This window comes from Xiphophorus hellerii, chromosome 20 (genome assembly GCF_003331165.1).
Source record: "Xiphophorus hellerii strain 12219 chromosome 20, Xiphophorus_hellerii-4.1, whole genome shotgun sequence".
In the NCBI taxonomy this organism is placed as follows: domain Eukaryota; kingdom Metazoa; phylum Chordata; class Actinopteri; order Cyprinodontiformes; family Poeciliidae; genus Xiphophorus; species Xiphophorus hellerii.
In genome coordinates this window covers 29,728,456-29,750,019 of record NC_045691.1, presented here as the reverse complement: position 1 = coordinate 29,750,019, position 21,564 = coordinate 29,728,456, and the positions used below count along the sequence as shown (strand labels likewise).

The following is a 21,564-nucleotide window of genomic DNA, read 5'->3' as shown; positions in this document are numbered from 1 at the left end:
ATGTTGGCCTTTCTTTGGTTTGTGTTTTACGGCAGAACGTCTGCTAAGCACCCAATGCAGGGCCGGTGCTAGCCAGTTGGGTGCCCAAAGCGCAAATGCTTTGTGGTGCTGCTCATGTGGAACCATTTGGTGGTGGAAAAATAAAAGACTCACAAAGACTTAAAGTGGTATTAAAACGAGGAAACAGATAAAGTCTACTGAATGAACCGTAGCAATGGGGAGTGTGACACAGAAGTAGGACCCATCCTGTATAGTGATGTTAGAATATGACTTATTTTTGTTCCGATTTCACGTGTTTGATGCAAACCATCAAAACCCAACAAACAGGTCTGAGTTTACTACCACAGGGAGGATAGATGAATCTTTTCCTCAAATAAATATGTTACTTTTGTATATCAATATGCTTTATATACTTTAATTTTTAATATGTTGTAATTAAAGTCAAGTTTATTAGTATGGAGCATTTTACGCAACATGGTAATTCAAAGTGCTTTACATGACAAAAACACAAATCAATAAATAAGCAAAACAGAAATGTTACATTACAGTGGCAGAAAAAGCTGAAATAATGAAAAAGTAATGAAAAGTTGTTATCCAGATCAGAATTAATCAACGCCCCACTTATCATTAACCAGATATTAATAATCTTTGTTTTTAAGGGTCTCTTCATAGACATCATCATATAGGCTGTTGTAAGCATGATACATGGAGTAGACGGTTGTGAGTCCTACAATAACAAGCAGTTATTTTGGGTTAGTGCTAGCCTAGATGCTATCATTACTATTTCAGCTAGTTTTAGCTTTTTAGCTAATTATAGCTTTCACATGAGATTTCTTCACCCTGCATGGGGTATTTTACTGTTGGTCAACTTGCTAATGATAGCCTAGATGCTATCATTAGTATGTCAGCTTGCTTTAGGGTTTCAGCTCACTTTAATTTATAAACTGCTGGGACCTTAAAACACGGCTATTAAAGAAAAATACGTTGTGCCTAAAGAAGAATTCCATCTGTCATTTAAATTCTGATGCTAAAAATGACAAATTTGTATCAATCTGTAGCTCCAGTTGGGGGGCCACACAAAATGGTTCCAAGAGCCACGAGTGGTCCTCGGACCACACTTTGGAAACCTCTGAATTAGATCATTGTTTCATTTTAAGACACATTATTATTATTTGTTGCTATTTTGATAGGGAAAATAGCATATTTCAATCACAAACAATACTTTTCAACTGAATGAGAAGAACCACGACATGTCTGTCACCTAACCACTAAAAGTCAGAAGTCAGCTAGTTTTAAAAAATGTTGTTTTTTAAAAAAAAAATAAAGCAATGTTTTGTGATTTTATTGATCACAAATTTCCAAAAGTTTCTCTGTAAAGAGGGAGATGAAATTCGTCGGGTGAAACGGCGTGTTCTTTTGACGATAAAGCCCATGGCGAAACCTGTTTGGGATGTTTAAACACAGGCAGCGTCCCTGGAGAACAGGATGTCTTCAACCAGAATCAGTCTTTCTTTCTTTCTTTCTTTCTTTCTTTCTTTCTTTCTTTCTTTCTTTCTTTCTTTCTTTCTTTGAGACGGGTATTATGAGGATGTGCAGCGTCCTCTGTGATTGGGTGAAGAAACTACTTTCAGCTGGCAGTTATTGCTTTTGGGTGAACAAACCACTCTGGTGGTTCTGGTTCTAAACCACTTATTAAAATACAAAGCGAATGATGAAGGCCTCCATTACAATAATCTCCAAATAGCCATAGATGTGATTTCGGGCACCTGTTTTTTTGTTTGTTTGTTTGTCTTTAATAGCCAGAGTGAGCTATGTGGTTATATCTGCTGACCGTGCCTGAGCTCCACATGCCAAAGGTATTGTTCAGGAATTTAATAATGAAAACCCGAATTTAAGGAAGATTCAGCTCTATTGTTGTGTACCAGCAGTTTCCTCCTGTAGTTCCATTATTTACTCCATCAAAAATATTTAGGAATTATGAAGGTAATATACATTTTTATTTATTTTTTTACATGTATGAGTCAGTTGGTCCTTTAAAAACACGGAATAATAAAACATGAGTGCACTGACTGAAACAGTTGGGGCCCATAGTTTTATTATTCAATAGGTGATCCACATAGACATTTAGTAATAATGCTTATAGAATTAATTAACACTTGTAAGCTGCTTGTGGGTCAGAAAGACTAACTGCATTTTATTGTTGAAATTCAATACAGACACAAACTTTTTACACTTAACAACAAAAAGGATGTTCCTATCATCTTAAATGCATCAAGATGAACAGAAAATATGGTTGCTTTTTGCCTTTTAACTTTAACTTTAAAAGAAAACATTTGAAGAAAAAAGTAATACTCATTATGAGAAGACCAGCAAATTTAAAAAGTACATTTCTATTCAAAGTATAAAAAAACATTTAAGTTTATCTTTAAATTGACCTGTAATGCTTTACTACATTTTCTTGTTTGTATTTGTGTACAATTTTTTAATATGTCAATATCAAACAAATATTGTTTTTCCAAATATGATTTTGTGTGTAAACGACTTCTTGTGGTTTTTCTACCACAAGTAGTCGTGGACTACGTGAAAAGGCAATGACTATTAGTTCTCTACGCTCAGAGTTGGTTTGTAACTAGTTACATTTACTCACTTCCATTTACTTGAGTAACTTTTTTTGAAAAATTGTGCTTTTTACGTGAACTTGGGTAACTTTGTTATGAAGTATTATGAAGTACCGATAGTTTTACTTGAGCAAGTGGTTCCTCTACCCACTGTAACTTCACTGGATGAAGAACAAACATGTTTTAATCAGAAATTCACCAGACACACACCTTCAGTTTTTAAAGTTTCATTAGTTTATTTATTAAAAGAAACTAATTTGGAAAAAATTAATTTTTTATTTGTTTTTTATTTTTTGTTACTTGTATGAATTATTGTCATTTTGGTCTGTAAAATGCCAAAACTTCCACTTAACTTTATTTTTGGGTCCATCTGATTTTTGTAATTTTTCAATATTAAATGATAATTTGATCAGTTACTCAGTACTTTAGCAGACTTTTTACCAAGTACTTTTTTACTCTTACTTGACTAACTTCTTGGACGGCTACCTTTTACTATAACTTGAGTAAAAATATGTTGAAGTAGTGCTGCTCTTACTTGAGTACAATCTTTGGCTACTCAGCCCACCTCTGTCTACACTAAACAATAGCCAGCTCATGAATTGTCAGTGAAGGTGCGAAATGTGATGAAGGGTGTCGGCAGCTGCACGGATGCCACAGAGCGTTTTCATCACCGCGCTGCTTTCCACAAACAAACCAGCCTATGTGCAAAATGTACTCACCTGGTCTCTCCAACACAAGCAAGGCCACACGTTATTTGAGAGTGTAAGAGAACATGGTGATGGTGGCGCCATGTTTGTGCCTGCTTCAGCTAAGCCAGCGACGCCACCCTCTGATCACCAGTGTGCCGATATCTTCATTATTGGAAAATGACTCTGCTTCTCAGACGTTGATGTGTGACCAGGGATTTCATGAAGACATTTTGTGTTTATATGGGTTCAAGACAAAGTGTCTGGAAATCTTTAGAGCTAAGATTTTACACAGATGAAGTCTCAGCTCTGAAATGAAGTAACTCAAGTAGAAACACGTTTCTCTTCAAATATCTGTCTGGCAGTTAGGTTAACAGGAAGCTGAGCAGAAGATGTTGGAGTAGGGGATATGATCCCTGACCATTCTGATGGATGGAAGAGATGGTGTGAACTTCCTCCTTGTCTCTCTGCTCTCTGGTCCTGCTCTACATCTACCTCCTCTTGGATTTGGGGTCATAGTTCAGATATTAGTTGAGCTTTCGAGATGCTAATTAGCTGCTCCCAGTTGTAAAAAGAAAAGCCAAAAAAATAACCTTGTTGCCATGATTATGCACCGTAGCAACTGTCTGAAAGTAAAAAAGCATTAACAAAAATCCGTCCAGAACCAGTGAATAACTGTCCAATTCGATTCCTCAATAATAAAAAAAAAGTATATAGTCTCAAAAAGAACAAATCAGAACTCGTGTAGCAAATTCTGCCCCAACATGCTGCCACCATCAGCAATTCTAGAATCTAAAATAAGATGGGCACCTTGCGCCTTGCAATGCTCTATAGAGTGAATGGGTAAAGAAGATCAGTGGAAAGTCTTTTCTTGTTCACTGCATAGCCTGTGTTGAGGTCTTTAACCTCGTCAGGTTTCCAAAAAAGATCTGAATTAGATGTTGCTTAGCAACGACCGTACCCGGAGCTACTTTTTCCGGCGTTGTCAGAAGAGTCCGTGGGATCCAGGTTGCAGGTGTGAAAATTTGCTAACGCCTTAAAGTTCACCATTCTTTGGACTAAAGCATCATAACTGAACTCTTCCTGCTCTTTTGTGCCATAAAATGAGACGCAGATATTCGGCGCTATTCAGACATAATCCCTGCCACTGGGCCTTTGCAGAAACTGGAAACTCAACCTAGTAGACGGCCATTAATCTCCAAGACACCTGCCTAACCAAAATAGGCCATATGCCAGGTAATGCAATAATGGCCTAATAATAAGAAATAATCAAACAGTAAGTGTGCTCTGCTCAACTCCCACAGTCTTACTACTGGTATTTATTACTCTGCTTAGTGTAGTTTTAAAAAAAAAAATTTTTTTTTTTCACCTAATGTTTAGGTTGCCAGACCGGCAGTGGAAGTGTTGGGAATTTCCTTTGAAATCAGGGAGACTGATGATAACTCTCCCAGTGAAAATAAAGCGACCCAGACGCACGCACCGCTGCTGTGGAATGTGGAGGAGATTTGAGATCTTTGAAAGATCAAGTGCTCTGTGAGCATGTGAATTATTAACTCGCTGTGTGCTCCCACGCCTTGACGGTCCTGGCGTTTAAGTGTTGGCAGTGCGTTCTCCAGAAAGCAGCAGGTGCGGTCGTGTGAAGCCGGCGCTGAAACGGATTTGAAGAGCTTCGTCTCGGGAAGAAGTGAACCGCTTAGAACCTGAAGAAGGCTTGTGTGCACGTTTTAGGGGTTGAGTGGGCATGAATAAATGTTTCAGAGTGTATGTACTAAACTAGGTAGGTGTGCTTTTGGTTCCAAGAAGCGGTTTGTTTGATGTTTTTGATCACTTTGAAGAACAGTCAACACTGCTGTAAACACTGCAAAAACTCAAAATCTTACCAGCTAATTTTTGTCTAGTTTTTAGTGCAGATATCTTAGTAAACTTAAGACAAAACTAACTTGCAAGTAATTTTTCAGTCAATAATTCCTAAATATTGCTGAAAAGACTCTAGTTCCACTGACAGATTATTTCGCTTATAACAAGACATTTTTCCTGTAAGTAAAATAATTTGCCAGTGAAACTGGAACTTTTTCATCAATATTAAAGAATTATTGACTTAAAACAAGTGGCTATATCTTCCCGAAAAGTTACTTCTAAGTTATGTTTGTCTTATTTCAAGTGTGCTAAGACATTTGCAGTAGAAACTAGACAAAAATACTTGGTAAGATTTTGTGGTTTTGCAGTGAGCTGCTTTTTTATGAGCTCAGCTGTTTGGGCCTGAAGGATGCCTTTTGTCGCCTTGGTTTTGTCAAAGGGTTTTTCCTCTTAGACTTCATTCACCACTCTCTGTGCTGCTCTGTGTTGGTGTGAAATCCAAAACTGATGGTGAAATTTCCTGAAATGATAAAGGTAAATAGACCTTTACTGGTGTATGAATAGCCCTGGACAAAACTGAAACTGGTGAAACTGTGAAAGTAACTTAAACACCAAACCCTTTCTGCTCTGAGAACAGGGTACATAGTTCAAGTCATGCAATGGTTCTGAAAAGTGTCCACACCTCTGCCAGGCACTCAGGATGAAATAAAAAACGACACCGCGATGAATCATTTTGAAACTTGTTCCACACTAAAAACCAAACAAATCTGTTGGAAGGAGAAAAATTCAAAAAGTGCAGTACCGGAGTTGAGCTACTTTGTTGCAAATGTTTTTACTGAATTTAAGCATTCAGCCTTTGGTAGAATCCGCATCTTCACTTTGCAGTGCAAACGCTCTCTAAGTCTCCCTGTTGCAAAGTCAGTGTGTTTGTAGCAATGAGAGACACTTGGTTTGTACCGAGGTGCTGAGAACTTAGTTTAGAACTACGCAACACGTTAATTAGTCCGACATGAAGCAGGTAAAGCAGCAAGTTCTGTCTGACGAAACATAGGTTTATCATAAGAGCTACGTAGACAATTGCGTGTTTTGCCACCATTGGCGGGACAGCTGCTCTGGTGTAGCAGAACAGTGACCTGCAAGATATTCACGCTGCAAAATCATTAAACCTTACAGAGTATTATTGTTCTAGTTTCTAGTGCAAATTTCTTAGTACACTTGAAATAAGAAAAGCTAACTTACAAGCTACTTTCCAGCAAGATATATGGAGCTTGTTTTAAGTAAATAACTCCTTAAATAATCGGGAAAAGTTTTAATTCCATTAGCAGATTATTTCACTTATAACATTGGAAAAAATGTCTTGTTATAAGTAAAATAATCTGCCAGAGGAAATAGTACTTTTTCATCAATATTGAGGAGTTACTTAAAACAAGCTCCTACTGTATATCTTGCTGAAAATGTACTTGTTAGTTTTTCTTTCAAGTTTACTAAGATATTCACACTAAAAGCTAGACCAAAACTACTTGGTTAGATTCAGTTTTTTGCAGTGCACTGCCAGATATGGTAAACTAAGAAGCTTCAGGAAAAATTTGCGACGTAGCATATTGGCTTAAAATTCAAACCGCCACATAGCAGAACACTTTCGGAAGTTCTTGAAGAGAAATATGCGGTCCATCTAGACAGTCTTATCCACCACTATTGAGAACCTCACAATTGACAGGCATCTTTTTGTTTTGTTATTATTACTCTGTGTTAGAATGGCCCTTAGCGGCTGGTTTACAAAGGAGTCTTGAGGCAGAGAAATAGTGCAGACCAACCAGGTGTTTATTCTCCAACATTTAACATTTAGACAATCCTGCTTACAACGGTCCTGGGTCCCAGCAGCAACCACACCTACCAACCTGCAATGTGGCCAACATGCAGGTTTTTATAGTTCCTGGCTGCTCCAATTAACAACCCCACCAAGAAACAGGCTAGGACAAAATACATGTACACAAACAATCTTGACAAAACAACCAAGTCTTCAACACAATATTAACAAACGCTCTTCATTTTTAAGCAGCCATTTCATTTCTAAAAATACCTTTCTATAAATATAAATCCAATCATTAAACTTCTAAAATGCATCGTTCTATCGCTCCCCCTCTTCCATCTGCATTGGTCTCTTCCGGAACCTTTATAAGGTGCTCAGGCCCCTGGGGAATCTTTTAGCCTGAACACCCTGCATAGGAAGAGACAGAGGTAAGCCACATCTACACAAACATTTCAGTGTATTTCAAACAGTTACAAGACCCATCCATTTGTTTGTTTTATTTTAACAGGACACCATCAGTTCCAGCTGAGATGCCACTGCACAAAAACACACAAACAATAAAATACTTTAGTCTGTATCTGTCTCTTATTCAACACACCCTTTTAAGTGTCTTCATCCCAGTAATGAAAACCTTCATTACACTCTGCCTCTAGCGTTTTGTCGCACAATAAATGGCCGCTCACGCTTGCTCGCTAGAAGTTTGTCATCTTGTTTTGTCTGTAACTTGGTGTTGAGCATCGCTTTCTTCCTTTTTGCTCTGGTTCATGAGATAATTTGCTTATTGTCACTTGCTAGATTAATTCCTCACTTTATTGTTATGGACTCAATGTTGGACACTTATTAGAACCCAGTATCAACCTTTCCTTGTGCCTGCATCCTTGCATGCTCCTGCTTACCGTTTTATTTTTTTGTTTGTGAAGCAGTTGTTCTGCTTCTTTCTCTTTGAGAAAGAGAGCCAGCCAATGAGAAAAGCTGACACCAATGATTAGGTGACCTAACTGCCTTCCTGATGAAACCTACACATAGGCCTGTCACGATAGCAAATTTTGCTGAGCGATTAATTGTCTCAAAAATTATTGCGATAAACGATAATATTGTTTGAAGACCTTTTTACACTGATTTAATGGAAATGACGTAATAATGCATGTGATTTCCTGCCAAAGATAGATACACCTTATTTTCAAAAGAACACTAAACACTGGAACTGATAAATAAAACAACCAAAAACAAAAATAAAATGGATTCTCAGTCTCCATTAACAAAATATTTACTTGAATAAAAACTAAACAACATAAAGCCAAAGTGGAAGTAAATACTGCATTCAACCGAAAGAGGGCAGATTATGAAGTCTGTATATTATGTTGCCCTTCAGTAATCATTAGATTTAAATAGAGAAGATGGGCACATCGACTACCTGATGCAATAGTTCACACTACATGATTTTTTGCCCCAATTTTTCCCCTTACTACAATCTTAGAACGTTGGCCGTTCTAAGATTATCGCTTGCGATTTCGTAACCGATCATCCTGTAGTGTTTGGTGTGTTACGGTAGATTGTAGTTGCCTCCGATCCAAATCAGGGGTTTTCCCCGACTGGGAGTTTAACCAGCCTGTTGAATGTGACAGGTAGCCAATCAGAAAGCGCGGATTCTCCTTCTTTCTGAGGGAAGATTACGGAGGGGAATCCCAAACAGCTGACACGGTGCAACCTGAAGTTCAGCGGACATTGGAGATGATTTGTGGAAACAACATTAATGTTTATTCAACATTTCGTGCAAAGAATATAGAAATGACAAGAGGAGGAGTTGGAGCGAAATTGGTATCACAGTTGATAAACCTGGTAACTTTTCAGCTGTTCTTCGTTAAAGTGACATAAATAGGTTATAATGATTTTCATTCAGTCAGGACTTTACGCTGACACTAGCCACCTGCATTGCAGGTAGGTTGTAGTAAAGCATTGATTAATGCCTGGTTTTAAAATTAGTTCACTGAACTTGTAGCCATTATTTTGTGCCCATTGTTGGACACCACACGGCAGGACCGAACCCGATCGAACCGTTATACCTAGGATTTCTGTCGGCTAGTGTGTGGTCTCAGGTTTTGAAAATGGGCCGACAATCAGCCAACAGCTCTAAGATCATGTCGTGTGCGCTGGGCTTTACACTAAGGAAATGAGGAAGGGAGGGTCAGTGGAGAGCACCGGAGTTGAGCCTTTTTTTCATTCAGTGTCATCAACAGAAAGAAAAAGGCCGGAAGAAACGATAAAGCCGATAATTAAAATAAGGTTGATAGTTTTAATTTATCGTGCGATTAATTGATTTATTGTTTATCGTGACAGGCCTACCTACACAAAGTTGCAGACTCTGTTCTCTGGCTTGTTTTGAACACGGTTTTTAGGCAGAATCCTTCAAGCTGAGCTCTAATCCGCTCTTCTGTTTTACAGTAGGGTCTAATCTTAATCCAGTTTTAATTGAGCCTAATTGGACCTCGGATTAGGACAAGATGAAAGCTGATGTTATCTTCCGCTTTACATCTTACATGGAATCCATCTCCATGTAAGCTGGAGCAAAGCTGGGGAAGCACCATTTACCATTTGACATTTTACTTTTTTGTAATATTCCAAAAGAATTCCTCAACCATTGTTTTTTTTTTAAATTGGCAATGGGTAGGTTATTGCGATAAATTATCATATTGTTCAATTTAAAGTCATTTTCAAGTAATATAATGGTAATGGCAACCTCTTTTAATCCAACATGCACGTTAAGCACTGTTGATGACAATACTAACTGATTATGACTGCATCACCACTAAAAATGCAGCGAGCCAGAGAGAGACTCTTGAAGTTTCTCAGAACGATATATATAAATGGAGATGAGAGGTAACATTACAGACTTACAGTAAATATAGTTCTTAAATGGTTATCCTGTTTAACCTGACCGAGTGTTCCTCTTTCTCCCTTAGTTCGACATATTCCAGTTCTGGAACTGATAGCGAGTCTAGGCACAGTCCCTCTTTGGGGATGGTGATTGATTTCACCTTCACCCACCAGCTGGGTTTTGGGGAGACGGTCTTCCCCAAAGTTTGAAGTTATTAAGTGTTGGACTTGTTGCTGTTGCGATTGTTTGTAATGGTTTGGTTCAGATATGTTTGGGAGAGTACTTTAAAGCACAGGAAGAGTTCATGATCAAAGTAAAGTCAACCAGTTAAACAATCCCATTATTAGGCAGGAAGTCATGACAAAACCCAAAAATTAAAAAAGCACAAATTATTTTTCTTCATCTACCACAGTCACAACACGATAAGATAAAGAAATATGGCTACAGGAACCTACACCATAGTTCTCTTGGAGGAGGAAGTAGAAGACAGGTTTAATATTGATACTAGACCTGTCACAATAAACAATAAATCAATTAATCGCATTATAAATTAAAACAAGCTCAATAATTTCCATTTACAGATGGTCGTTAGTTTGGTGCTTTGGTATCAGCTTGTCCTTTATTTTGAAGGACAATTTTCTTCATAATCATATTTAATAGTAACGAGTCTTCATAATTCGTTTTATTTGTTGTTTCTGTTGTTTATTTATGTTGGATATTTAAAATGTCTTCCAGTTCCAGTGTTGAATCTTCTTTAGAATTTAAAGTTTATTGATCTTTAAGAATATGTTCTTTCATAATTATTCTGTTACCATTATATTACTTAAAACTGGTCTCCAAACAACAATATTATTGTTTATCGCAATAACTTCTGGAACAATTTATCGTCCTGTAAATTGTGTTATTGTGCCAGGGCTATTGGATAGCAAATAGAACCCAACTTGATTTTGAGAAGGATTTTAAGGATAAAAAAAAGATACATTGTGGTAAAAACGAGATTAGAGAATGAACCAGTAGCACTAATAAGTATGTACACCCCCCCAAAATTATGTTTAATTAAATCGTATTTAATAGTAACAGAGACAAAGGATATTTTGACATGTTTAGGCAAATTGGATATTATTAGAAATCATAAAAAGGATAAAACCAGCTTAAGAAAAGAATACAATTCATCTGACAAAGTTCCTGAATTTATCTTTAGAGGAAATGGGGATTATAGATGTTTGGAGAAGCTTACACACATTATTCAGTTTTACATAAAGTTCATTCAGGATGAACAAGTTTTTTATTTTATTTTACTTTTTAAAATAAATGCTGAGGAAAAAATGCAGAATATACACAATGTGTTGAACCATAATCCTTTTTGTCAATAAAACTGAGCAGAAAACAGGATGATGTTTACCGAACAAAGTGAAAAAGGTGAAAAATAAAAACATGCCATGGATCACGTGGTAACAAAATCGTATAAAATTGAAGATTTTAGGAGGAAATTCAGAATTCAGAAGCGATTGTATTGAACCCTCAATTTTTTTGTCTAGACAAATTTAAACTACAGACATGCAAACTGAAGTCAGCACATTTTTACTGGTGTGTGTTTTGCCTTCGTGCACCTGCATGTAGCTCTGCAACCTCCACAGAGAATGTAGATAATACTGTTTGGATGTTTTCGGCTGGGTTTATTTTGAATTTTCTCTCCAGAGGCTACATTGTCTGTGCACCGTCAACTTTACAAGGGAGTGGGTGTGGGGAGATGACGAGGAAAAGCAGCCCCTTCTCCTTTGTTTCTTTTGTTCTGGAGGAGGCTGAAAAGAACCGGCCGCTGAAGGAGAGCCACGTTAGGTGGAGGTTATGGATCCGTGTGCAGAGAGGTGGAGGCATGGAGCTGATGTTGAAGTATTTAATAGGCCTGTCATGATGACAAATTTTGCTGAGCGATAAATTGTCCCAGAAGTTTTCGCGATAAACGATAATGTCGTTGTTTTGAGACCATTTTCAAGTTGTATAATAATAATGCTATAATAATGAGAGAACACATTCTCAAAGATCAATAAACTTTAAATTCTTATGAGCATTTAACAACTGGAACCGGAAAACATTATAAATATCCAAAATAAAAAAAACAAGAAACATAATTAAACTAGAGCAACAAAGAATAAGTAGACATAAGAAATATTTCAACTAGAATCACCAAGAAAGAACTGAACTAAAGTAAATACAGAAACAGGACTGGTCTGATGAAAATAAGAAACTGAGGAAAGCAGAAATAAACAAACCCTGCAACAACTCAGGATCCTGACAGGCGGGGGTGCGAGGCGGGGTGGAGGATGGGTGGGGTGAGGACGGAAAACTCCGTTGGTGGGAACCCGGCTGGTGTTTCCTTCAGTCTCCTCAGAGAAAGCACAGGTGAGTGGGTGTGGCTGCAGAGGTAATGTTCACCGTCTATTTGTTTCCCAGGCGGCATCATCCAATCCCTGTCAACTTAGTGAAACCAATGCTGCAACCTGAGGGTTTGTTATTGGATTTGGATCATTGTAATTACAGCGACGTATCTCGCTGATTGTTGACGGCACGATTGCCATTAATCCTGGATTTGAATTTCTGAGAATGGTTTTGGGAGGCCTTCGGGAAACTAAACCGTCTCTAGCTGACATCTGCTCGCTGGTTCTGGCTTTTGCACCCAGAACCAGGTAGCAGTGAGAGGTAGCAGTGTACTGTGGTGACACCAGGAAGGTGTTTTTTTTTTATTTTTATTTTTTCCTCTTGGTCATGCAAGCATGAATGTGTGTGGCTTTTCATGGCCAGAGGAGAGGCATGAAAAGCAGCATTTTGAAATGCAGCCAGTTAGATGTCGTCCAGTGGCAACCATGAAAGCTCCTGGAGAAGAGTGAACACTCAGTTTCCCTAGAAACGCCCTTTTTCTCTAGACAGCACGCTCTAATTTGACTCCCCTCACACACCCTCCACCCCTTTCCTTTAAATGCTTTGGGGGGAGGACTCCTTTTATAAGGAAAAGAGGAGAGTTTCTATGGAGGGCAAAAAACCGAATGTTTGAAAGGCATATAAGTGTAGACCAGCTGGTGGGCTCCCCAATGACCCAGCAGTTAGCCTACTAAGACTGCCCTACCTAGCTTAAAGTATGCAGCCTTTTGGTCAGAGTTGGGTAGTAACTAGTTACTTTTACTCAATTACGTTCACTTCAGTAACTTTTTTGAAAAAAAAGAAGGTACTTTTAGGAGTGTTTTTACTACGCTGTAGTAAATGTACACCATTTGTATTATGAAGTATTTCTGCTCTTACTTGAGTAAAATTTCTGGATTCTCTACCCAGACACAGGCACACACCTGCAGTTTTTGTTAAAGTTTCATACTGAAAGAAACTGATTTGGAAAAAAAAAAATGTTGTGCCTGATTTTTGGTTGTTTTGTTTATGAATTATTGTCATTTCCATCAGTATAATGCCAAAATTTCCACTTAACTTTATATTTTGGTCCATTTGATTATGTAATTTTTAAATATTTGGTCATTTGATCAGTTACTCAGTACTTGTGTACTTGTGTGACTTTTTTTACTAGATACTTTTTTTACTCTTGAGTAATTTCTTGGACGGCTACCTCTTACTTTTACTTGAGTAAAAATATGTTGAAGTAGCGCTACTCTTACTTGAGCTCAATTTTCTGGATACTCAGCTCTGCTTTTGGTTGTGGGGAAAAAACTACATATGTCTGTTATGAATTTTTTTCAGCCTGTACTAATGTCATGAAGTAGTGAAAATAAACTTTACTGAACTAGTGGCTTGCAATATTAAATATCTTTGTACTTTGTATCCAGAGTTGGAGCAAGCGGCTCCCACAGGCCATCAAAGCTGATCTCCTGGCAGCTCCTTTGATGGCCCGTTGGAGCCGCTAGCTCCACTACTTTGTTGGGAAGCGATCTCACATTTTCCATGATGATGGACTGGATGACGGGTCCATACACTGGTCATGGTGCAGATGCCTGTACGTCTTCCTCCTCAGCTCACGGGGAATATCGGGTCGCTCGGTGGGAGGCGGTACAGTGGAGCTACTGAGAGCTAGCATACCTGGTGTAAACAACGGTCACTGTGAATAAAATAAAAAAAGAGGTTAAAAAACAAAACAGAGCTGTCCAGAGGATAGTCATCCGAATTTTGAACAGAATAGAAGTGAGCACAGAAACACATGACAAAATAGATTTAAAAACACACAAACAAAATGCATGCTGAAAGCTGAGAGCTGCTGAAACGGGCTGCCAGTTTGAACGGTGCCAGAACACAGAGAACAGACTGGGTCAGATACAGTTCACCATGTTTGGACCTCGCCCTGAAGAACCACGGTTTCCCCCAGAAAACCTGCTAAGCCCTGTGGGCGTCCACCAGCGCCCCAATGGGTTTTTGTTAAAAAAAAGAAAGTTAAAAGTTGACAGAAAATAAAAAAATATGACAAGGTAATTATATGCTATGGTGACACATTGTTGACAATACTCATAGCTGCAGTCTATAAATTTTACAATAATTCTGTTTTTTATTTTTACATACTTGTTACAACTGTCAGTATGGGATAAGATCTGTTTAAAAAAAAGGTTGATAATTTTGTTAATAAGCTTACGGTTTCTTTCATTTCCTTGAGAAAATCCTTTCTTTGAGAGAGTTTTTACTTGGTCAATAGTTTATTCTGTTCCATGCATTGTTCACTCTTCATACCCCAGTAAAAGAAAATGTACATTTTTGTTTACACTGATATTTAATGGCTATAGAGGACCACATCCACCTGCACACAGCTAAAATGAAACTCTGCAGTTACATTGGGTATAAACGATTAGATCGTCCTACGTCAGAGTTCTGCCTGCAGTTTAACCATATTAACTTATGGAAACAGGAGTGTGAACAGACAATGTGTGTTTTGTTTGGCGTAACATACAAACTTCCAGAAATCTGCAAAACAGTCGAAACACAGAGTTCCTTTATATCTAGACTATAAACCCACCTGTTCAGAGCTGCTTTTGAACCATGATAAATGAAACGCTGACCAACATATTCTGTGTGTATGATTTTTGGTGATGGCACTCGTCAAAATGTGATGTTTGTTCAGTTGTTGACTGTATGGTGTTTTCTTTATAATTTTGTAATTTTCTGCTTTCATTGTGTGAAGCACCTTGAACCGCCGCGCTGCTACACAAATGAACATGACTGACTGATACTAAAGCTTTATGCTAAACGAGGCAAACTCTAAATGTCTGCTTATGTTATTGTTTATGCCCTATGCCAGCAGTATCATCAGAACGGCCCTACATCTACCCCACACCAGCACAGGCTTATTGCGCTCAATATTGATTGCTACAGTAATCCCATGACCTAATACCCAACATAGTAGAGGATAATTAAAAGTGGCCTGATTTACATTTGTACCCAGTGAACAAGCACGGTTTATGCAGCTAAAGGCATTAATATGTTTTTGTTTATTTTTGTGGGATTTTACTGATCCCAAAAGTCACCACACCAACTTCACATCTACTATCCATCTTTAAAAGTTATGCATGCTTCATTTTAAATACCACATGTCACTGCTAAGAAGATGCAAGCAGAAAAAGAGCCTATAGAGGAGAACACCTCAGAGACGTGATTGAGCAGGTTTGGTTTGGTAGAACTTGCCTGGGCTGAGTCCTGATCTCAAATTGATAGAAGATCGTTGGGATGAATTAGTGTGAAAACGTGTCCAGTACCAGAACTCAATACTACTCTCCTGGAGGAGTGAGATTGTCTTAGACACACTTCATGAGCTTCTTCCTAAAGGAAGTGAAGCTGTTGTAGCCGCATTAATGTCTTTTAATTAAGAATGGGATGTCATTCAAGTTCACGTGACAAAATACTATAGGCATTATAGTTTAGCAACACACATGTTTGGGGGAATTGGTAATTTAGGCTTGAGGGATCTGAATTGAATTAAACCCAGGTTCATATGGTGCCAAACTTTTTGGCTGAAGTGGGTTAAAAGATGAAGCAGAAAACGCAGATTCACTTCCCACCAAATGTATATTTTAGGTATCTGAAGAAAGGAAAACTTGACATTTCTGCAGTTTAATTACAGAGCAGCTTTGCCTGAAGGCACACTCTCGCTGTCGATTTCAAAAAGGACGGCTTGGTAAGCAAGGAAACTGTGGCGTTGTTGGTATGTGTGGCCTCGGGCGTGTGAGGGTTCCAAAGCCACTGGGCAGACAGAAAAAAGATTTCAGTAAAAATGAAAAAGGCACTCGAGGTTGCGGAGGTGGTGCTGAAGAAATCAAGAGTAAACCATGATTTGATTGATCTGTCTTTCACACCTATGGGTGGATCACATCTGCTTTCTACATGTAGCTATGTGTAAAAAGTCCTGGGTTAAGGGACACCACTTCAATACTTCTGATGGAGTTTGCTCATGTTTTCAAATAAAGTGCTTTTTAATCTACTGGATAATCATCTTCAACCTTGTTTGGTTCCACCAGATGGACCATCATGTGATGTGGTTTTTAACCTTTGTTAGAAACAACTGATTGGTTAAGAAAACATCATATATGACATTTGCATGAACCAGTTCACATCAGTGCTTTTTTCTTGGTAGTCAAAGCATTTGTGATAAATGTTAAATATAGTTATATTTTAAAAGAAGTTTAGGATACATGCACATCTACAGGCAATCACATATTGCTATGACTTTTTGTCATAATTCCACTGATTGGTTCTGAGTCTAGCTTGGGTCATTTGATTAATATAAAATATGAAGTCCAGTCGCTGAATATGCGAGCTTCATATGCTTATTAATGTGACCGGAAGTGATTTAGTTCTTGCAGAGATTAAACTGAAATCTGGGAGTAGTACTAGTACTAGTAGTTGTTGTTGCTGCATGTTGTTTTTAAAGGTACAGTGCATTTGGAAAGTGTTCACAACCGCTCACTTTTCCCTCATATTGTCTTTCTGTCTCATTTCTCCTCCAGACTATAAACCTAACTTCCCATAATGGTTGTTCATTTTATTTATTTATAGATTTTTGCAATTCCAATAAAAAGAAGACATGCATATAAGTATTCACAACCTTTTGCTAAATCCTTTGTTGATGCCCCTTTGGCACCAAGTACAGTCTCTGCTGTTTGAATTTGCTAGAGCAGGTTTTCACCCAGGATGTCTCTGTACATCACTGCTTCCATCTTTACCTTTATGCTATCCTGACTAGTCCACCAGTGACAGGTCCCGTCACTGAAAACCATTTCAACAGCGTGATGCTGCCACCGCCGTGCTTCACTGTATTCACCCAATGAAGAGTTCAGCCGTTTTAATATTCACACAGGGAATTTCCTTTCTTCTGCATTAAGAGTCCTACAGTCGCCTTTTGGCATCATATTACATCTTGAGGTCAGAATTGCAGAAAACATGACATGACACTGCCATGAACATGAAGGAGTCTTCATAAATGTCTATGACTGTAGTCATGAAGTTTCATTCAGTAAATAATGACACTTTACTCAATTAATAGTTGACTCTTTTAATGAAAGTTTTAATGCAACTTTACATGTTATTTACCAAATAATGCTAATGCACTTTTAATGGCCTTTTAATACAACTTTCAATGCCACTTTGCATTAAAAATGTCATTATTTACTGACTAACACTTCATGACAACAGTCATAAACATTCATGAAGACTCCTTCATGTTTATAACAGTGTCATGTCAGTCTAATGCACACGCCTTCAAATAAAGTTACTGTTTTCTGAGATGCATTTTAGACTAATTGGTCAAACAGCATTGTGTTGATTAAGACAGGAACTGTAACGTTTTGCAGTTTTAAAACGAAACTGAAAAAAACATAGCAGAGCTCCTTTGCGTCTGTTTGAGGTCATTTGTAAACCCGAACACGGTGGATTGTGCAAAATCATCCCTAAAACCGGCGCTTCCTGGACAAACCGTAGCTCTTTCTCAGCATCTTAATAAGATTGGAGGGATAACCTCCGAACAAACAAGCAAACTCAATCACCTGCTGCCGCATCAAGCTCGGATAAGCTCCGCTCAATCCGCCTCCCAGCGGGGAGAGAGGCTTTTTAGATGGGAGAACAGCTGTGAGGATGCTTCCTCCACTCTGTCTTCCACCTAAAGCTTTGGCACCGACTCACAAAAAAGAAGAAAAAAAAAAGTTTCTGCAGATAAACTATTATCATGTTTTATCACGCACACTTTCTTCACAGGAAATTCAAACTCATTTTGGATGGAGCAAAAAAGTTTGAGCCTGAACTGAACTGGTCTTCTTAACATTGTGTGTGTGTGGTGGGTGGGTGTGGTGGGGGTAAATGGTCACAGTAGCTTTTAAAGACATGTTTGTTCAATTATCTAACTCTGCATTTTCGCAGGCTTTGACAAAACAAAATGGCAGCGATGGATGGATCTGGAATGGCAGGAAAGGGACCCTGAGCGTCCAGAGGTAGGAAACCCAACTCCAGCCTGTAAAACGCGGGCTTTGCTTTATTATTGTTGTGGGAAAAAAGAAAGTTGAATATGAAACGCAAGAGTTTTACTCCAATATATAAAAATAACAATGCGACTTCCTGAATAATAAAAGATCTTTTTTAATATTATGCTTTAATTGCATGTTTTAGTCTTTGATTGCAATATCCCAACTTGAGTATTTCTCTAAATTTGCATACAGTTTCTTTCTTTGTTTGTTATCACAGATAGCACACACTAAAAGGGATTGTTGGGGCCATCTGTGCTGCTTTTCGACCTCATAGGTCCTCTAAGATCCAAGGTTCAAACCCCCCAAAAAGCCAAAACGTCAAACAAAATATTTTTCTAACAGAGTGAGAAATCAGGTGTCAGAAATCACAAACTGAGCTTTAAACAGTCTGCACTCACAGAAGGATTGGACTCATCTAGAGTTTAGATGTCAAATATTTCGATTTGTCTTCCGTTGCCAAAATCTATGAACCGTTCCTTAAACGCTCTAGTGAATCAGGGGCCAACTTCAGCGCTGTGTCCACAACCATTTGTCGAATTCGCGAAGTAAATACTTGAAGTCATATGTGTGGAATGCTGTACAATTGCAGGTCAGATTTTTGGTAGCATTTCATTTGGAAGGGGTGTGTATAATACTGACATAACACCTGTTGTAAACATGGAGTTACATAAAAACTGTTGTTAATAAGTGTCATTCGATAAATAATGACACTTATAAAGCAATTTTTTAAATGCAACTTTGCATTAAAAGTGTCATTATTTACCGAACGACACGTCATGACAACAGTCGTAAACATTTATGAAGACTCCTTCATGTTGACGACAGGTGTTATGTCATGTTTACGACAGTGTCATGTCGGGCTTGTGCTCAACGCTTCAAGTAAAGTGTTGCCAAATTTTTGGATTGCTAAATGGAATATTTGCAAGAACGATTTGCAAAAAAACACCCAAACAACAACCAGAAGCCTTTTATTCTTCTGTTGTCATAAAGGAGTTTAGTTTTCTTCTTCTGCACAGTCAAATACCCCCACCCACCCTCACGCCCAGCCTGCCCACTTCCCACCACACTCAGCTTGCTATTTAAAGTGGCTGCGGCTGTTCCATACTGCTGCGCCTGTGCCAAACCAGGAGCTGAGGCCGGGCGAACCGAAGCCTCCCTGCTGTGACGTGGAGCTGATTGTTTTCATGCTTGCCTTCCCAGGATCAGTCCCTCTGCCTTTTGTGGTCTTGCTTTTTTTATTTTTTGCCTTCGCTGTGTGGATAGTGTTTTTCCTTTTAGCTGACCTTGGTTACATAAACTAACACTTGATCCCCCCTTCCATGTTTCTTCTCTCTGCTCTCGCCCTCCCCTCTCTTTCCTAATCCACCACTTCGCCAGCCTGCTATCCTTTCAGAGCTCCCCACAAAGTGAAGAATTTTGATTATGCTGTGAAAGTTCAGTCTGGGTGATTTATTCCCAGGCTGCTGGAGCTTAGAGTGGCTGGTGTGAAGGTTCTGCCTTTTCATAACCTTTATTTCAGGGGAAGATATGATTTCAATATAATATGTGGCTGCGTTCCCACAGCAGGCAAATGCGCCCCATATCTGATTTTTTTTTCAAGGCAAGCTGAATGACCCAATTCTGATCTTTTCATCCCTCTGCCCCCCCCCCAAAACAATAAAACCCAATCTGTGCCACTTCTGTATGTGGAATTAAATCAGATGCATATCCGATTGTTTTCAAAGAGTCTGCTGCCTGAACGATCATGTCGAATTTTGTACGACTTTTAATTCACTGATGTTAAGTCGTAATTCTGCAGCACAAGAAGCCAGACGGCGTACATCTAGATGCAAGCAAATGAAAATGATTATTATGAACTTATGAAAGCAGTCTGTCAGTGAAGCGCATCACATCACAATCCCGCCACTGATGGTTCAGACTCCAGGTTTTCTCTACAGAAGTTACAGTCAGTGCTCCACTGAAGGCCGTTAGCTGTTCTTTCTCTTCTTTTCTTCCTTCGTCTCGTTATGATCTTCTCACAATTCTGTCGGCTCCCGTTGCTGAATAAACGTTCTTCGTCTACGGGTCGCGTTGGGGTCGTAAACAGACCGTTCACACAGAGGTATGACTGCGGTCGCATTTAGCTAGTTGTATGAACGACCATATTTCTGGCCAGCCTGATTTGTCTACGCTCAGGGTTCATCCTTCCCCCATTTGAAGGCTATAGCCTTTTGGCTATGTGCCCAAAGAGATCTTGGGGGAGTTTGGCGCCGGATAGCTGTCGGTCGCCTCATTATTTTCAGTCGATGCTAATGTTGTCTACCATTTACTTCCACATTTACTTGTCAATGACTTATTTTTGTCTCTTCAATTCTCTGGAGAAGCTTGTCATAGTGGAGACGAGCTAAAGAAATAAATTTAAATTTTTTGCACTCATAGTACTCAAGGGGTAGAAAAAGTGGGTTTTCTTTCATGTTGTGTCCCCTTTAATTTTGAAGTAATCCAGCTGTGAGGGTAGAGAGTATGAAAGTAACTGCAAAAAATAAATAACTTTCAAAAGGCAAAACTGGTTGGAGGAAAAACTGCAACTCAACTCTGTGTAATCTCCTAAATTTGAGACTGTTGGTTATAATTTAATCTTTTCAATTATCCACTTCCCTTATAGCTATTATTTTGATCTCTTACGAGGCGTGTTGGGGGGGGGGCACACGCCAGTAATTTTATGTTTCTAGTTTTTATTTGACTTATACAAATTGAGATGTGTTGCACATATTTTTGTGGATGTAAATCAACAATAAAAATCAAAATAACTTATCGTAAAAAAAAAAGAGGCAAAACTGAGACGAGAGATCCAGGGAAACAACATGATTGCTTAGAAATGAACTTAAGGAAGTGTAACTTCCTTAAATCCGCTAATTACTAGTGTGGATTTGAGTGTTGGTGAATTGGTGTGTGATTGTTTGTGTGCACCAGTGGATGTGTTTTGCCATGCAGAAGCACTTGGAATGGTTTTCGTACGATGTCTGAGCTGGTTCTGAGTTGGTCTATTTTAATAAAAAAGAGCTGATTTGTTTCCTCTCGCACCCAAACCGTCGCCATGGCACCATCTCACGGCAACCTTAAGGTCTCCTCTGGCAAATGTTTAATCCTCCTCCTGCTGTATGTTGAATTTCTGTCGACAAGTTTAAACCGGTTATCTCCCTTCATCACTTTATACCACTATCACCAGTCTGGTGTCAAAGTGCAG

At 38.6% G+C, this 21,564-nt stretch overlaps 1 protein-coding gene across 5 annotated transcripts in view; it reads left to right on the top strand.

Moving 5' to 3' along the window:
* Window positions 1-21,564, top strand: part of LOC116710834 (plexin-B1-like) — a 72,318-nt gene that overhangs the window by 543 nt on the left and 50,211 nt on the right. For 4 of the 5 annotated variants that reach the window (XM_032550085.1, XM_032550084.1, XM_032550083.1 and 1 more), the window contains exon 2: window positions 18,235-18,305. The exons of the other annotated variant lie outside the window; for it this stretch is intronic. The gene's annotated coding sequence lies outside the window, so the exon portion shown is untranslated. The remainder of the gene's footprint in view (window positions 1-18,234; window positions 18,306-21,564) is intronic. 5 annotated transcript variants of the gene reach the window in all.